The sequence below is a fragment of the Rhopalosiphum maidis genome, chromosome 3 (genome assembly GCF_003676215.2).
Source record: "Rhopalosiphum maidis isolate BTI-1 chromosome 3, ASM367621v3, whole genome shotgun sequence".
In the NCBI taxonomy this organism is placed as follows: Eukaryota; Metazoa; Arthropoda; class Insecta; order Hemiptera; family Aphididae; genus Rhopalosiphum; species Rhopalosiphum maidis.
Genome location: NC_040879.1, coordinates 64,789,356 through 64,808,639, shown reverse-complemented (window position 1 = coordinate 64,808,639; position 19,284 = coordinate 64,789,356).

Genomic DNA, 19,284 nt, shown 5'->3' with positions numbered 1-19,284 from the left:
TAATTTTTTTTTTTCAAAATATACTTGATTAAAATTTTAAAATAGAAACTGTCAACTATTTTTTCAGATTTGATAAATAAGTTAAGCTTTTTTTTTTAAAAAAAAAAACTGTGTAATCTATACATATTAAATTATTTCGAACATTATACAGTGTAATATTATTTTGCAGTTTATTTTCCACCTAATAGTTAAATGATATATTTTTATTGTATTTATTACCTACATTCAATATTTTAATAAATAATATAAAAAGCCTAATAAATAAATGATATTTCAAAATTGAGGATGATTATAGAAGAATTAAAGTCTATGTATACATAAAAAAATCTAAGCTTATCTAATTTAAAAATGTATGCGTATTATTTTTACTTCATAACTTGTAATATTAATTTAACTGCTTTATTTTAATAAATTATAAAAGCTATATGAACATAATATGTTATTATTATTTATTGACTGTTAAATTGTTTAAAACGTAAAATTATTTTTACACATAATAGTAATACAAAGTGAAAAAAAAATGATAACATTAAAGCGTGACTTTTAAATGGAATGCCAATCTAGATAGATATATATCTAAAATATTTTTCTATTTATACAAAGGACGATATCGACCTGTAAGACCAAGAAACATAATAATATACATGAATTATGAAGCGTTTATTCCAAAAAAAAAAAAAAATATTTATCTAGAAATATACGATGTTGTTGTTGTTATCATTATTATTATTATTTGTTACAGTATGTTTCACATTCCAAAGAAATATCATAATATTGTCATAATATTATCGTGACCGAATAGTTCGTGTGCGGGTGTCTTAAAATTCAAAAGTCGTTTATTTGCGAATCAAATCGATTATCCATGACTCTCTATATAAATATATATATATATATATATACAACGCACAGGGGACTTGGTCAGATTAAAAAAAAAAAAGAAAACTTAGCTCCCTTCTCCTCAAATGTTTTATTTTGTTTAGACGCGCGGATACTACAATATTGCCGTTGTTTATTGCGAAAAAGTCACGTCGAACTTTTCATTACTTCTTTTAGACTTCACTCGATTTCGCATTTCTCTTTTTTCTTCCTCCCTTATATTTTTTTCTTTTTTGATTCCACCGTTTTTCGACATTAGGGTGACTTTCAGACCTTTTTTGCCGTCTTTTTTCTCTTTCTTTCCGCTGAAACATCCCTCGTCGGCTATATGACGTCGCTCGTCAGTAAATCCGAGGGGGAAAACGACTATTCCGTAAAAATAAAAAAAAAAAATCCCATTTCATTTGAATTTGTTCCAGACACATTCCAATCTAATTATCCTTGGTTGTTCACTGTCCGCCAAAGAGTGGTTGTTTTTATTATATTTTATGAGTTTATAAAGGGAAACGGTGTTCTGGAAAAAAATCTGATGGTTTTTGTTCGTAAAAACGTCGAATGCCCCGTATAATATACGCGGATTCCTTCTCATGTATTATTTGTTTTTAATGAGGGGCACATGCGTTATATTTTCGAACCGTTTGTCACGCGCTGACAAGTCATTTGATTAACGATATTATTTATCACGAAAAAACATAATAATATCATAACGTTTGTACCGGGGACAAAAAATATAAAATATTCAAGTTTAATGCTTGTGGAAATAATGCATTTGTCATGCAACCTAACTCGCAATAATACGAATAAAAATATTATAATTCTACGAAAATGGTCACAATGTATACGTATACATTAAACACATATTTTATTTTATGTGATCGCGATACGGGTTTTAATGTGATCGACGGTCGTCCATTTGTATTTGAACATGTTCCAATCAAATTCGTTTTGGTTATTTTAGTTATTTATTTCATTATTTGGTTTAATTCGACGTTCATTGCACTAAATTTAGAACACAAAAGCCATTTAAACTGGGTGTATGCACATATGCATTAAAATATTTTTTTTTTTTAAATTAAATAAATACAAATTTTCATAAAAACTATGAGAGCAACTACAAGTGTTCATAATATTGCGGTATAACGTTGGCTATAGGTTTATACATCGAAATAATAATACTGACATTATGACTGAATTTTGATTAAAATTTAAGTTAGTTTGTTTTACCTAGAATACATGTTAGGAGAACGTAATATCAATATATATTTGTCATATACTAAATCTATATTGCATATTTAAAGATCAATAAACATAATATATTCATTATACTCTATCTGTAGAGAATTTTTTCAAAATAATATTGTATAAAAAAGAAGTAAAACACTGTGACATCTTCGTTCAACATACTCGTATTATGTAATAAAAATAAAAATACGTTATCTTAAAAATACCGTACTGCACAAACTTATTTTTGTAACTTTATTCAAACACTAATATTATAAACCTCTACCAATATCCTTATTTCGGTTAATATCATTTCAAAATATTTTCCGATAAGCGTTGGATAGCAAAGATGGTTATGGATAAATCAAACGGGTATCGCGTCCTTTTAAGTAAATTATTATTTACTATTAGGTATGATAAATGCAATTACAATTAAATCTTAATCCTCAACATATGTAATATTTAGTTGCAGAAAAATTGCATTTTCGTCATCGTCAACTAAAATAGTTATAAATAACAGAGACACAGAGTGACATTCTAACATAAATAATCAATTGTATATTATTATTAACAATGGCCCAAACTTAATATGGATTTTTATGAGTGGAAGTACCTTATTATTAGATGATTAGCCTTGCATTAATTTTTGTTTAAAACTATACAGTCGAACAATTGCCCTTCTATTATTTTCAAACTTTTTCTAAGAGTTTTATAAACTAACTTCTTTATGATTAAGCCGAGTTATCGTGAACGATTATTTTATAGATGTATTAATTTAATATTATGGTATGGAACAATTGCTCTGCAATATGCATATCATCAATATAACGGCTTTTATAATGCGCGCTTTGACTTCCCCGGTGTGTCTTCCTCTCCCCTTTCTATTATCTAAAGCAATAAGATTTTCAAGAGTAAAAAAAAAAAAAAAAAAACATACTTTTTCGCAATATGTTTTTAGAGACGATGCGCATTCAATGTGTCTACGTACCCGAATGCACACGTAATATGCTAAGCAACGCAAGTGCGTATTACACACTAAAATAATATTTTATCGCTACGGAAATACAAAGTAATTGTCACCAAATACTACGTATTCGACAATAAAACGCGCGGCCCTCCCTCGCGATAATATAATAAACGCTTTTGCACTGGACCGTATAATATTAAATGTATATATGCACCTACCCCACGCGAATTATATAGACAGAATTGTATTTGAATACATGACGTATAAATTCGGTATATGTACACACGAGCTCGTGTGTTGTGAAATTTTTCGAAGCGCACGCAACCCTGTAGGATACATGATGGTATATCGTGTCTTGTACAAACATTTGAATAAATCAATTCAGCCGGCGTATCAAGCACAGAGAACACAAATAAATAAAATAACTTGATTTTGGATAACATAAACGCACGGCGGGGAAGGAACAAACAGTTCGCTTGATCGTAATTGATTTCGGTGTTGTATACCGTCGAGAGCGCACTGCCGTGTCGTAATCACTATAGGTATTTTACTGCAATAGATAGCTAGGTATATCCAAATATTATAACTTTATTTAAGGTCTTAACTTTTCCACGTAAATCATCGTTCATCGCCTTGGGGGTATGTGGAATAACTCGAAAGCGCATAGGTATAGTGGGTTTTTTTTATGAGAAATATTCTTATGCTACCGTCTTGTGAGCTGTAAAATATTTATTTATTTTTTATGAAATTAAAATTGTATCGTATCCTAAATTGATATTATTCATATACTCCCTGCGAATATTTGTATTATGTAATTATTGTAATTAATACCTATGTTTATGGAATTCACTACAGTACAATCTAAGTTAATACTAGTATAAGTAGAAGTAAGTAATGAATATTATAGATGGTTCTAAAACCATTCATTTTATTATAGAAAACAAATATTAAATATGAAAAAGGTAGGTAAGTTTAGATACTGTTCTTCTACATTTAAGATGTCGAGTGGGACACTATTATGGGTGTGTTAAATTTCGTATCATTGTATACTAAAAACTATTCTCAGCGGAAACGGTCGGTCAGCCTGTATTATAAGTAAGTATATATTTCGTGAGATTTTAATTATTATATGATATAATATTATTTTATACTAATTGTTTAAATTTTGTTTTGAAGCTTGGCGGCTGTGATGAAATTGATGGTGTTGGATATTGACTGAGGGTGTCCTCTGTGGAGAATTTCAGCTAATGTTTTCGACAGGTTGTTACTTGTTCTTAAATTATAGTAAATTTGGCATTCAGTGAAAATGTGGTTGATGGAGACTTGGACACCACAGGCTGTACATGTTAGGGGTTAATTTTAATTTTATATTAAAGTAGATTAATATAATTTTTTCTTGTATAATGTTTTAAAAATTATTATAATAATATACATTTATACCATATTATATAAATGTATGTCACTATAAATGTAATTTTATCTTTCTGTAAATACTGTTAAACAAAAAATAAATAGATTCATAATATATATTATCTTAAAACAAATTAACAATTTTATGTGTCAGTAATATACCTATACGTAAAAGTTTTTAGTTTCCTCGAATATATTTTTTAATTATAAAAAAAGAATTAAAATTGTTATTTATCGTTTAAATAAGTAATTTTGTCTAAAGCGTGTTGTATATCTAAACAAAATACGTATTTTTTTTTTAGATTTGTACGTGTTTTATCAAAATAAAAAATTTAAATGCTTATACAAAAACACCGAGACTGTACATTTTTGATGTTTTGTAATTGAGAAATGAACAAAAAAAATGTACTTTGTATTAAATTTTTATACATTTTTTACGTATTAATACTTTTTTATTAACGTTAAAAAAAGAAAATCAAAAATTTTAATTGTCTATAAATATCTGAAAAAAGTAAGAATATTGAATTAATGCGAAATAAAGAAATGTATTAGTTAAAATCTAGTTCAGCCTGAAAACTCGTTTTTTCTTAATTTTTTGTTTGTTATTTCCAATTACAAAAGAAAATACTGAACATTTTTAATTTGGATATCTTTGACGTAAAAAACTAGATTCCTACTTACAATACACTATCTGAGAATTTTATAGAAAAAATTTCTTGTACAACTATACAAAAGAAAAACGCATCACTGTAAAATCAATACATTCATCTCTCCGCTTAGAACCTAAAATAAATTACGACGCATAAATAATATTACATTATATTATACTGTAATTCGTTATAATTTATATTACAATGTTATTATAAGTAAATGTCATCTTTAAATTCTATATAATAAATCTATTTTTTATATTTTGTATTCTGAATATTTTATAGAAGTTTCAATAGATTACTGCAATATAAAATGAGAGTGAGACCTCATTGGTGCATCAAGGGTAGAAGTAGCTGAGACCATTTTAAAGTATTCATATGGAAATAGTAGTAATATTTTATATGTTTGGTTGTTGAAGTATTGATTGTAGCTTAATATATTATTTAGTGTTGTATAATTCAGTCATGAGAACAAAAAAATTAAACTTAACATAAATAAATTAAAATTTTTAATTAACTCACATTTAGAACTTAATCGACAACTTATATATAATAGGATATTATAGCTTTAATAGTTTTTTTTCGTTTTATTATTTGTTCAAAGCACATGGCCTGTCTTAGAAATAGGTACTGAATAGAAAAATAGTATTAAATACGTATTATTTTCATGTTTATGCCTGCTAAATGTAATATTTACATAGTATGTATAATGTGGAACGCAAAATGTCAGTCATCGCTCAGTAAATTACATAAGAACATTTTTTACGTGTCTTTCGATTCAACGACAATAGCTACAAAGCCAGGATTATAAATTGGACTAGAAAAAAAAAATCATTGAAATTATAGTAGACGATATTATATCACTGATCTCGCGAGATAGTGTCAAAATTACGGAAATACATTTAAACCTCACTCAACAAATGTTTCAATACATAAATATTCCGTTACCAAAAAATGTCAAAAGATTAGAAAGAAGTTAGTTTGTGAGTTCCATTATACATATTAGGATCTGACATTTTTCAACGTTTAACAAAAGTCAAAAATCGATCATAAAATAATATAAATAAACTATAGTAATTTATTTTGTTTTGAATATTATTATTATTATTATGGTGAAATATTCCGATGTTAGACTTTCAATAAGGATTGTCAGTTTCGTCATGTTGAATACAGTCCGATGATTTGAAAACTTGGCAAAAATTTCAAATAAGAATTGAATTTACGTTTTGTATTTACATTTCCATTGGAAAAAATGGTCACCATCATTACGTACTCGTATATACTGACCTGTAGGTATTTGTATTATATCATTGATTATTGTATTCTATTTCTTATTGCGAATGGAACATGTCTCCATGGACTAGTATCTACAAAGAACTATTTTTCAGTATTTCGAAGGAAGAAAATACTGTTTCATAATAATAATAATAATAATACAGTTTAATGACGTGGCATTTCAAAAGCATACATTATTCCAAAACTCTATTTCTTTCCTATACAAGTGCATCGACCTTTATTTCTATGTACACCACACATAAATGACACAATCGATAATCATAATATTATCGTCGTCGATTGTGCAGTTAAATTTGTACAGATAATTGTGATAATTGTTCTATCAAAATGTGTAATAATAATATGGTAAATTTATAGGTACATACTCGTTCCGTAAAACTAAAATTGAAAAAATAAAACAAATAAATAAATAATTTTGTTAATGGTACAAATGAGATTATCATATTTGTGAATTTTTGTGAAAAAAACTCACTTTCAACAACTAACTAACCACGCGTTTTTATTGACTCACATTTTCAATAAATATTCATTTTTATATAAAAATACATAAGAACTCCCTGCAGGCAGTAATTAATAATGTCTATGTATATATTAATATAATTTATATAATTTTAATATTATATGAAACGTATAAAACTTCTATAATCAAAATCAAACGTCACGAAGTTTTTAATGAATTTGAGTTTGAAACAAAACAACGGAAACGATTATTCTTGTTATTTATTTTTAATACTGATACATTATTAATTGTTATTTTTATCGGGCGAATATCGCGATATTCGAATCTTAATTATACTGGTTTAAAATGTATATAGTTCCATTAAACGACTTATCTATTTAGCGATTACGCTTTCATGATTATTGCTTATAGTTTTTGTTTTTTATTATTATTATTTTAATTTTGTTACATTTTTTATGATCAAAATCTTGATTATTCTGTATTTCAGAATACATATATTGGTGACCGGAATACGTAGATATAATTGTATGTAAAGCTTGTTTTTTTTTTTTTAATATGTAATATTATTATTGGCATACGGCATGTTAATTACCTAATTTTGTTTTTTAAGATTACGGTTATTGTTATTTGAATACCAGATCTGAATCGTCATAATTCGTCCGATCGTGTGTTGGTGAGTACATCATGCACACATTCCGTCATATTATAATGTATACGTCCATGTTATAGTGGCGCGGTACGACAATATTTAATTTTCCCAATAATGTTTACATGATAATTTTTTGTCGGACGCAACCGTAAATAATTAACGTTAATTATCGACTAAATCATACCGTCGTACCTACATTAATCCACTGCTTTAAATACCGCTCTATATATGAAAATATTATTAAGCATTATTTACTGTTGGCCCGAATAAACGACAACTACATAGTCACACATAAGCAAATACTATTTGATGTGTATGAATGTTGTAAATTAAATTCGAATTGTATTGGTTTTCGATTACAAACGTTATTATAATTATATAAATTGTATCAAACGTATTAGGTAATGCATAATCGAAAACATCATTAATATGTGCGTTAATACGACCAAAATATTCAATTAATTGTATTTAATATATCAATTGTGTAATGTAGACTTAGAGCTTATAGTAAACACACGTGCACAATTAATACATGTCAATAATCTACACGTCTTGTATAGCTGTTTAATTTACAGTTGTATCCGATTTTGAATTAATGATTACGGTATTTTAAAATGAATACAACCGGTCGAGCTTGTGAGCTACAACACTACTTTAAGAACATTAAATCACGAAATCTAATACAAAGTATAAAAACGGACCACTTTTGTAACAATTACTCTATATAATCAAATTTTACAAAAAAACATATAAAATATTCTAAATGAATGATTTTATATATAAACAATATTAAATTAATTCATATACTCGTATTATCATTTGAGTTTTTGGAACCTTAAAAATGATAAAAAAAGAAAAAATAATAAAAAAAAGACGATATTACTATGTTAAAAAATTTCCAGTCTACTTACTTAGCTATTTTATTTAAGTACATGAACATTATGACAAGAATCGTTTTCCTTGTGATTTTTGGATATGCTTCTTTTAAGTAAATTATGGTTATTAATAATAATTTTTTGTTAAAACCAACAAGTGCGTAAAATGAGCGTGAATTACAATAGTAAGATTACAATACGGTAAAATTGTATATTTTAAGATTTTTAGTATCGTGCTATGTAATAATTTGAAAAAAAAAACAGTAATCAGATTATAATATAGACACAATGATAGGAAATAATTAAAAGCTTCTACAGGAACTGGGCCGTAATGCGCTCCATCGCTGTTTGTGAATACGTATTCTGACCATACCTATTACCAATCGATTTCGCCAAAAATATATATTCTCATGACATCGGATATACGAAAGCTACTATCTGTAAAAAATTAAAATGTATCGGTGTTAAATCGTTTAACAAAATATAGCAAATTACTTATTATTGAACGCCAATCATCTTATGGTACGATTAAGTGTTGAATATTGCATTCTATCGACATATTAGTTGTATACAATTGAGAAATTTTAATCTCTTTAACCTTCCATTTTAATTAGTTATTTTGGTTAAAATCATAAAAATTTTTTAGTTGTATAATTCAGTGGTCTTCAACCTTTTTGGACTCTCGGCCCACTTTTTAGGCCTACATTATTATACCTACTACTATAATTGAATGATTTACTTTTATTTATTTTTTAGCTATTAGCTCTAGGGTAAAAGGAAAATATATGTGCCATAATACAACAATAATCATATTATACAGTAATTTTAATATATAGAAAAGTATATAGCTAGGTGCGTCCAACAAAAAAAAAAAAAAAAACAATATGTATGAATATGTCAAATATAAAATTTATTTTTATTTTTTTTTCAACCGAATTTCAAGCTATTCGTTTACTTATGGCTACGCTAATAAACATAAATTACGAGTAAATATTGACATACCTAGAGAGACACTATAACAACCTTTTTAACTTGGCGAGGTATATGAGTGAAAAATTCTAGTGAACGCCGTTGTAAAGTATTTGAGTAAATAATACTAGTGCTTTTATACTTAATATATATTTCTTTTTAGAATACGCAATCGTATTAAATTATTTTATTTCTTATGTACTTTGGCTGCCATGACAGGACGTATGTTTCAACTTATAACTTATTTAAATAACTGTTTTCAAACATCATCAGTAAAAAAATTAAATATAATTTCATACATTGATGGTGTTATTTCAAATGTTAAAATGAGTTTTAAGTAATGTTTATTTATCCTTTACTTTATTTGTTTAAATAACAAAAATGCATAATTTTTACCCTATAAAATAGATAAAAATAACGCGAAAATTAGAGGTAAACCAAAAATGGTTTTTCATATTATATCATTGTAAATATGAGTTACCATAGAATATTTGTTTAATTTTCAAAGGAACACATTATTAATTATTTTATTGTCAGCAAAGTTATTGTAATTCATGTTATAAATTCATAATTTCACCAAATAGGTATATTTAATCAAATATTTTTCTAATTTTGTAACTTAAAATACATGGTTTAATTCAATTTAATTTAATTCTGACAGGAATGTACAACATTATCGATTAAGTAATTAAATACAATAAAAATATTATATATATATGCAATAGTATTATACGATGTTTATAACTTATATCATCTTCTCACAAAATTGCAATTAATTATTAATGTAATGATTGATATTCATTTTATTACTAAAAAAAAAAAAAAATCCTAACAATATCAAATGAAGTAATCAATATAATATTTTTTTTTTCATATTTTTCGTCACACAAAGTAGATATACAAGGACATTATAAGATTCAATGTTTTTATATATATATATAAAAGAAAATGGTATAATAAGAAAACGTTAAATGAAAAAGCGTCAGTGACAAAAATGAATAATGACATTAACAGATTATAGCAGGTCCTGCATTTAATATATTATTTTTGAAATAATATCTTGGTTAAAAATCTCTTATTTTAAATATTTTATAAAAAAACAACATTCATCAATTATAACCTACCTATAAATTATGGTTACTCGATAAAACAAATAAAGAATTTTCTCATATAATTAAATAACAGATTTTAGACTCGGAGCAATTGAAATCAATGGTATTACTCATTTAAAGAATATTATTTTATTAATGCAAGTGACTTATATTTTGAATAAAAGAACCACAGACATTTTACATAGTGATTTTTATATTAAAATTATGATTGAGTGCAATATAGACGGGATTTATTTTAATTCACTAAAATTATAAAAATACGATATTGAATAATTTGAAGAGATTAGTTTTATATTACTTTTATTTTGTATGAGTATGTATTTTTTTTTTTAATATTTTAACTAAATATATTTTTAACTAGATAATTTTAAGATTGTTGTATTAATATTGCTGCGTGTAGGACTTATTATAATAATGCAATAATATATTATTATGGTTCTCTAATAATTATAATTGTACTAATTATTTGGTTTATTAAATGTAATCTATCATGTAAATTTCTTTACTACAAAAAAAATATTTTCAGTAAGTAAAACGTTAAACTTTTGAGATGAAAACGTCATATATTATTTTTGTTATATTTATTAGATTTAAATAATTTTAACATACTCAATAGATAGTCAAATAAGTAATTCTAATACTATAGCAAATACAAAAACAAAATGTCTAATGGTATTAAAATATAATCGATAGTTTAACCTATTTGCAGAAATTAATATATCATGCTTTATAAATAAATATTAAAATAGGTAGGCACACAAAGATTTAAGACAGTTGAAACATTTTTATTTTAATGGATACATTAAAAAAAACAAAAATACAACAATAAAATAGTTGTCGTTGATTACTTGATTTTATATGAAAAAAATAAGTATATATAATAAATTATTCAGAAACTAATCTTTTCACAAATTTTAAACATGATAATTTGGATAGAAAATGCAGATAAATATTTGTTGTCATAATATGCACCCAATGATTTATTATTGTAAGGTTATGATGTTAATGATTTCGCATATTTCTTTTAGGTTGTCCAATAGCTTCCATTCTTATATAGAAATGAGTTTCGTGATAACAATATTATTCAAAATATCAAAATTTAATTTTATATATAATTGCATATTTTACCATCTTTTATTTATAGGTGCATTATTTGTGTTTTTTCTGTTTTTAAACGCATATTTAACGGTTTTCGATGTAAAATGTTGAAAAATACCGTAATATTATATTTTATTAACTAAATCTGATATAAGTTTGATTCTCTGTTTTTTACAAAGTATTTTACAAATTATCACTTATTTATTGTTGATAATTTAATATGAATATACGCAGTAAAGGTACCTACTCCAATATAATTTTCAATAACCGTCATCAATTGTCACAATCAAAAGTTATCTTAAAACTGTGAACCATTAGAATTTTATCAAATATTTTAACAGAACAATTAAATTTGTCTCTATATTATATTTATTACTTTTTTGTGCACATTTTTTTATTTTGAATGCATATTTTTCAAATTTGTCATGCTTATTTAACTGTTTTTTAGTGCATAAGTACATACATATTCATGCATTTTTTTAGTGCATAAACATCCCAACCCTACTTATTACCATAAAAAAAAAAAAAAACATTTCTGTGAATGTCAGAAATCATTGATGTTTGCCGATGAGGTAACTCTCGGTTTTACGTCATTACATTTCGTGATTCTGATTTAATCGATTATGAAATATCATGAACGATTTAGATTCTGATTTCAATTACGTTTAATATAAATTTCTACCAACATTAATATGCAATGCCTAATATATCATACTCAGTGATCAAATTGGAAGGGGGGGTAGGATAACGCAGCTCCTTTACTATGTAATTTATATTTTTAGAAGATCCTTTTTATAATAATTTATTTATTTTCATAAAGACAGATAGTACGTTTATTATTACAAAATATTTTTTTAATTTTTATTTCAGAAATTGTATACAAAATATTTAAATCCAATAGACCTATACAATTTATTGTTATTTTTCGATACTGTACCAGCTATGAAATTCAATCGAATTATGTATATCATAATGTTAACAAATATTAAGTTTAATTGCTCATAATAGTTAGTCGTTACCGAACAAAGGTATACTCGTAGTTTGTATATTGTAATTATTATTAAAATTATTAATTATTGCCTTATTGGTTTAAAGATTAAATTATGGTGAAAGGGGGTAGCTTATTGTTATTTTTTATATTGCCACTATTGAGTTTGCTTGAATTTATTGATTTTAAGGGATGTTAATTTTTAAGTTTAAGATTAATCTTATTTTTGAGCATATCAACTATATCAAAAAATATTTTAAATCTATCAGCCCTGACACAAAGATGATTTTATTGAACATTAATATTGTTCAAAAATCAATATTTATGAAAATAATATTATTTATTATTATTTTTATATTTGCAGAAATATATCTGTCGTGTAATTGATAAAAATGTATTGTTTATGCACTATTAAATTTTCTAGAAATTATATTATTATAATTATAATTATTTATCATTAATAAATAATTATTATAAATTAATATTATTTTTTTTTTTAATAACTCTATTCTTAACCAACCTATAAATAATGAAAAATCTGGTATCTACTATACACAGACCCAAGAAGAATAGCTAAAATTTGGTTATACATGTGAGGTTATTGAAATGTTAAAAGCTATTTTATGTATAATTTTATAATAAATCCCAGACATTAAAATGTATATAACCTTTATAATAATAGTATTATTTCGAAACACTTGATGGTAGGTATACTTGCATGAATAGTAAGTTAATTAATAAGTTACTAAATATAAATGTAAACCTTTTATTATGTTATACCGAAATATTCTGTATATTACACTATATAGAACCTCTTAATTTCATAAATATATTTTGTTGTATTTAAATTATATTTACTAGACACTGTTTAATAAAAAAAATAATAGTTCTTTACGTGAAATTATATGTATAAAAATGTATTCCACGGGTACTTAATCGATAAAAATTTCGTCATTTATTGTAAATAACATATTACGTAAATTACATGTAAATCTATAATCTAACACCGGTCTCGGGTTTCACCAATTATGAACAATTCATTATTTTAAACGATTACAACAGATGTTTTTAGTAGCAATTATTTATATTTGTGTACTATATTATAATGTAATACGTATACATAAAATTATTGCTAATAAAATATGCTAAGACATATTCTATGTTGAATATTAGTATCGCTTGACATCTATTATTTAATTTTACAATATAACACATCAACAACACAATATACAGTGACTTGATGATGATTTTAGTTATATTATAATAATGATAATGATTCATATAAGCCAAGCAAAGAATCAGTCATATACATTTCAAGAATAGTTTTAAAAAATGTTTGAAGCAATTTATTTATACTAAATGTATTGTATATACACATACCAAGGAGTATAATATGATCATATATAATTAAATCAATGTCAATTGACGTGTGAAAGACATAATAGGATAAAGATAGATAAGTCCTTGAAGAAGATCGTGACAAGATTTAAATTGAAATAAAAATATATTAGTTTCCAAATGGATTGATGAGCTTTTATTATTTTAAAGTGAATTAAATATTGTTTAGTCCCACTTTTATTTCTGAATGTAGCTACCTACCTACATTCAAGACTTTTTTTACGGCGTCATGAGAGAAAATGATTCACACGAAATGACTAAACGGATATAATGTAAACTATTCTTCAAACATATATTTACTCATCTAGGCAATTATGATGAATAACATACATGATGTTTTTCGTTAAGATGATTTTCCATGAAACAATTACTAAGCAATAATGTGCGCAAGTTAATGCATTATGTCAAGTCTGGATATTTTGTATTATATAAGTATAATAGTTTAATATTTGAATCAAGAAAAATACGATGATTCACATAATCTACCGGACGTTTATTATAACATCGTCAGTAGCCACAAATAGTTTATGTAAAAAAACAAAGTTTACTATTACTCTACATTTTTGAAAAGAGCTCCAAAAATAAATGTTATGATTATTTATATATTAATATACATGATTATTTAAAAAAAAAAACACGATCATACATAATTTTTCTTCGATAATTTAGTTATTGAAAAATTTAAATTTTTGAAATTTTTAAATAAACTTTTAATTTTTAAAATTTCCAATAACAAAATTATTATTATTATTATTAAGCAAATTAAATCAAAAAATTTAAATAAAAAAATCATTGTGATAACCGATCTTAATTCTCGATATTATAAAAAAAGAATATATTGTTTAGCCATTTTAAAAATAATGTTTAAGTTCATACACAACGCATACCTAATATTTAATCCGTATAATTATTGTAATTAAAAATATTTCTATACGAAATTCTTTATTTTAGTTATATCATACTTTTCATATTCATATTGTTTTATCATATATGATGTGTATTGGTTGTCACTGCGTCCATAACATATTCGACGAATTTTAGAAATAAACGTAAATATACTTTGAATTTGTTTTTAAAGAGAAGTTATAATAATATGTTGACATTGCGTAGGTATATATTATTCCTTTTAAATATAAAGTATTTTTCCTAAGTTGTGAATCATATATAGTTCATGATACGTCTGTTTTAGACGTGCAATGTTCACATGTAGATGCATGTAACCTCTTTCGACGTGAACAACAAAAGCACACTATCCATCCTGCAAACACAGTATTCAACCTCATCTCCCCTAAACGTATACTTGAACTTATATGAAGACAATACGGTTGGCATTACATGATCAATGTCTGAGTTATTAGTGTTGTGTGAGATGTAGCATTGAATTGTGCAAGCGACGTGATTTACACAACACTTATAAACCTTGTCTCCATCCTATTTACTTGCAATATGACATTTTTACTTTAATCAAATAATCATAATATACTAGTAATAAGTTATTATATCAATAAAAAATATTATATTAATTTTAAAATATTATATTAAACGTATAATTATGATGGTTTTATAATGATATTCACACAAAAATCTTAAAGTATTATTTTCAATAACATCTAATTGATATGGATTATATGTATACAATTATGAGATTAAAATAGATGTACCTAGTTAAAAATTTAAAATATTATGACAAAAAAAACTAGTTTTAAACATAATTTTTGCTCTGCAATATATGTTAAATTGTGTTGTCATTGAGTAAAACATTGTAATGTATATATTAAATGTGAATTCAATAATAAATCATTGGATACGAAAAACGGTTCTGAGCGATTGCGGTATGTTAAGCTATATAATTTATTAAATTATGTGACATATTTATACTGCTATTGAAATAATTTATTTGAATATCAATAATACAGTAGGTTCATTTAGTTTTAGCCAAAAATTTGTATTTTAAAATATATTGTGTATATCAAATATAAAAATATACGTTAAGAGTTTTAAAAATCCAAGAATAATATTATGTATAAATTATAACAAAATAACGAAAATCGTTATTCTACGTTTCAATATACGATTTCGTTCAAGTTTGAAATTAAAAATCTTATAAAAATAAAATCGTGCCCATGTGCCATTAATATTTTTAAATATAATTAACAGTATAATTAACTAAAACGTATAAGAATCCGTGAATTAAATTTTCGAGTTTATAGAAAAATTACATTGCTATTGAAATTTGTAGGAAAAATTTAAAAAAATTAATATTTCAAACATATAAAATACTTCAAAAAGATACAAAATATTTTGAATAACATAAGATGTATAGTCAATAATAATACAAACATTTGTAGAAGCATAAAAAAATTAAGTACTTTTATTCGTTTTTGAATTACACAAAAAAATAATATCGATTTTGTTGAATACTGGTTTTTCATTTTTCCTTAATTTTTTTTCAGTTATTTTGAAAAGTACTTGGTAGATAATTTTGACCTTTTCCTATCCAAAAGTAGCGATTTGAACAGTTTTTATACTAGAAACTCCCCACAAAATTGAAAATCAAAATATAATTATTGCCTCATAAGGTTTTGACAAACAAAACAGAACTCACATAATAATAGTAAAATGAATAAGTACATTCATTGCTTCGCTAACAGTTTCAAATTAAATTGGTGCCATTACCTGCCAATATTGACTATAGTTATTATATAATTTATTATAAGATTATTTTATCAGTGATGTATTGTATGAGTTTCGTATTCAAAACGTTTATGACGTCTTAATATTTATACATTTATACTTTAGCATAGTGTTAATTTTTTACCTCAAGGCAAACAAATCTTAGATGTGCCATTGGGTACTGTAAGTATTGTTTGAAGTCTGAAACGTGAAACATTGAATTTTTTTTAATAAGAATATTTATGATAGTTATTTATTAATTAACAATAATATAGTCCGTATGTTGTAGTTTTAATTATATAATATTTCCTTATAAGCTTTTGGTAAATTATACATTTACAAATGGAATGAAAAATATTCGTAAAAATAAAACTTATTCAAAAAGGAAAAACAAAGTTTATTAAAATACTAAAATATTTCAAAATTCAAAAATCGTATATTTCATGAAATTCCCGAACACTATCTATAACTCTAATACACTATAGGTGTTTAAAATGTTTAAATTTTAAACAAAAGTGAAAAACTATTAAATTATTTGTACATTTTCAAAAACTATGTTTGAACTGTGACACTATTTTTTCTATATTAGACTGTCTTTTGCTGGAAAAATGTTTGTCCATTACACGTTAATTATTGTATTTTTCAATTACACAGGATTCAATATGAATCCAAATTATACATATATATATATATATATGGGTATAATATTCCTTTCACGTGATATCGTCATATAGATATAAAAATTTAAGTCACCATATATCGATAAACGTGTACCATATTTGAGCTATATTTGAGATATATATATTTTACTTTGTTTTTTCTATATATACGTGCGCAAAAACTATATGAATACGGCATTCAATTTCAGTGTATTATTTACTACACTGATCTCTAATGGTAAATAATCAAATTCTCACCTTAGCACTACACCTCTAATACTATATAGGTCGATACTCACACAATGTAATGTAGGTAGTACCACGGTATCAGGATTATATCTCAAAAAATCTTTTTTTTAGCCTACTTTATCGTCGGTCGGCAAAGCTTAACAGATAATTCATTTTTTTTTTTTTTTTTTTTTAGCACTAGCTTGCTATCTCTTGCTGCTTTGAAACAAAATTTCGTTGGAAAGCCAACCACTGCACTTGTCACCACTGACAAACCGAAAAGAATTAGGACACTGAGGTGGTATTCCAGCTAAGCTGTACAACTACCTTTTATATACATATACACATTATATGTGTATATTGTATATGTACACTACACACTCATAAAGTAAATATATATATATAAACACATACATAAAAAGAAGAATCTCGTGACAGTCGAAAAAAATAACTTTTTTCAAGCCATTTGCTCAGCGATGAGTGGTGTGTCAAAATTTCTCTTCTTCGAAAACCATAAAGACGTTTATCCATCAGTGGGAAGAACAAAATATGTGCGTGAGTTATAAGTTATAATATTGTATATTATCGTTAGAAATTAAATCTACAAGCACAATATAATATAACAAGAAAATAACTTATAGTAGTTATACAATATTAAATTAACAAACAAAATGATAAATATTACACAGATATACTTATTTTCTTATTCAATTTTATTGTTTTTGAAAAAAAAAATACTAAATACCTATATTTATATATAACAATTATAATTTTTAACTTTTTTTTTATTTATAACTTAGTTATTTTATTTTTAAATTGCTTAGTATATTTTATACAATATTGATGAGCTTAATTTTGTACATTAAAGAAATAGTATTTAATTATTTATTATTTACATTTTTTAAAAAAAAGGATAAAATATTAAAGAGCGCCACAAATAATCTATGATACACAACTAAATTGATTAAATTATTGTACTTTTATAATAAATACTCTTATGAATATAATAATAACATTTTTTTTTCTTCACATAGATTTTAGTTACTTTTTATTATATTTCAGTAGTTTATTCCCACTTAAAGAAATACTGTGCAAACTAAAAAAATAAGTTCATGGATATAAAATAAAGTTCTAAATAAAACAATTTTTTGTTTATGATATTATGCTTTGTGTGAATGATTGGAGCTTTAATGGATAATAGACAAATTTATACAATTATCATACAATTATTGACTATATACATGTTTCCATAGTGCAATTAATGATAATGCATAAATACTCAAGACGGTTTTTTAAATTTGATACCGAATTGAGCCTTGTTAAAAAATAATAGTATAACGAATTATTTAAAAAGTATATTTTTATTTTTATCTTAATGAAAATTTGTAATACCATTGTTTAAAAAGTTTCGCGAACACTTTTCAAATTATGAACCGATATGATGACACAATATGCTGGGTTAAAGTTTATATTATTATTTTTAATAGCACTTTATAATACAGTCTTATGTTACAAAAGTTAATTAAAAATTAAAATACGACGAAGGTAAAGGAAGTCCGTATGAATGAAAATAATGCTTCGTTAGTCACCCCAACTCCCAAAATAACTGCTCTTCTATGTCACCTCTGTTGTCCTGTGCACGATTGCAACACGGAATTTATAAGATAAAGGTAATTTATTTATGTGCCTATACATCTATACTACAATTTGATAATTAAAAAAATAATAAGAATAATAAATTGAGAATCAAAATAC